The following is a 2,032-nucleotide window of genomic DNA, read 5'->3' as shown; positions in this document are numbered from 1 at the left end:
ACTAATAAAACACGACAAAGTACACTTTAAGCTTGAGCCAATAATTGCCATTTCCAGAATATCTACATCTATCCCCGCACATGGAATAGTTATTAACAGTTATGAGTTTTCCTTCCAAGTGATGGATGCCTTTTCTACATACATCGCATACATACATATAAACTAATTTTTGAATACTGTGTAGATATGTCTTTGCTAGAGATTCCAGGGTCATATATGATTTGGAATTTCCATCTTCATAGCCACTGCTTGAGGGATGAAATGCAGGTCAGCACCATCCAGCAATGAATACCATTTATGTCCAATTCTATCCGAAGCCATTTGATAATGAGCTGTTAAGGCACATCTCATCCTTTAACACACGGAAAAAAAATCTGTTAAAGCAGGGGCTGATGAAATCTGTGTCAACATCCCAAACAGATCTATATTTAGGATACTGCGGATGAATAAGGAAACATAATATTAAATACGCAACAATAAAGGGAGGAAAAAAAGAAAAACCCTTTCAGTTACGAACATAAAAATCCAGACAATTTCACTAACATATGAGATGTGGAAAGTATAAATGAGAACACCCTATGGATTCACTAGCTTGGTGGTAGAATCCTCATTGGAGGATTATGAAGCCATTTATATCTATATAAATGTACATATTTCCATTAAAGTTTAATTTTATTTACCATAATGATACATTTATTTAACCCCTTAAGGAGTTTGGGGGTTTTTTGTACCCTTCTCGGCAATGGTTGCTTTGACATTTTGGAGTTTAGCTGAAATGTTCTCTCTTTCAGTGTATCCACACACATTATATATGTGGGGGGTTCAGGATAAGAAGGGCTTTATTTAGGTACAATTATTATGATCATATCTACTTTGCTATACAAGATATACAGTGAAACAATGAAAAGAAAAGAACACATCTTTTCTGATTTTGAAAAATCTTTTTCTCAACTACAAAAACCTGCTAAATTGATTCTAATATTTGTCCTGAGCTTATGTTTTTGGGGGGTTTTTTTGCACGTTATAGGGCAATAAGTACAGGTAGCATATTTCAAAACTTTTTTCAAATGTGCCCATACTGTGCCAATGTCTTATGTTGGTGATCTATTTATTGTTTTCTTAATTTTATTTTAGATTGAACGCCGCAACCTTTCTGTGGAATTCCCTTCCACGTTCCGTCAGACTTTTTGCCACATACGCAACTTTGAAAGCAACATTTACAACATCTCTTCCCAATACTCTCAGCCATCATCATAATCAAGTCATCTGAATGATCAGAAGCTTCAACATATCATCAGTACCAGATCAACTCATCTTCATCCAGGCAGTCCTCTCCTATTGTCTCACTTCCCCCTCAACCACCGACTAGATTGTAAGCTTGCAAGAGCAGGACCCTCTTCTCCTTTGTACCAGTTTGTTATTGTATGTGATTTTAAGTAATTCCACTGACTGTAACAGCGCTGTGGAATCTGCTGGCACTTTATAAATGTAATGTAATGAGCTGGGCTCCATGGACCTGCAAGGCTGCCTGCAGTACCTGTATTCAACCTGCAGGGGAGCTCAGAGTTCTCAGGATGGTTTGGACGAACCCTTCTGAAACTCCTACTTTGAATAACCGCCATCATCTTGTGAAAGGCAGCATGTCAATTGTCGTCAAGAGTTTAATGGATTAACAAATTGTAATTCTGTTCTGTGCGTGTTTTAAACATGACAGATACACTGTAAATATATATATGGCATGATCAGCTAAAAACTAAAGTCACTGTAATCCGGCTACAGTAATATACACATTAACACCAACAGTGCTGGTACTTGCTATGTAATAGTGTATGCAGCAGAGCTGTATTGGTGACGTGCGCACTTGGGGTTTAATCAATATAATGGGTGCTGGGTGGAGACAGCTGTAGAGTTCTACTGGCATCGCATTACTTTCAGGTGCAACTATGAAGTACCAAGAGTAGCACAGATGGCTCTCTATAAGGCATGTTTAACTTAGCGATAACCGTTCTTGAACGTACTCTCACTAACTGAA

The sequence above is a fragment of the Sceloporus occidentalis genome, unplaced genomic scaffold (genome assembly GCF_023333645.1).
Source record: "Sceloporus occidentalis isolate IW3139 unplaced genomic scaffold, rSceOcc1.0.p SCAF_11, whole genome shotgun sequence".
Classification (NCBI taxonomy): domain Eukaryota; kingdom Metazoa; phylum Chordata; class Lepidosauria; order Squamata; family Phrynosomatidae; genus Sceloporus; species Sceloporus occidentalis.
The sequence above is the reverse complement of the archived record's forward strand: the minus strand, read 5'-3'. Positions refer to the sequence as shown.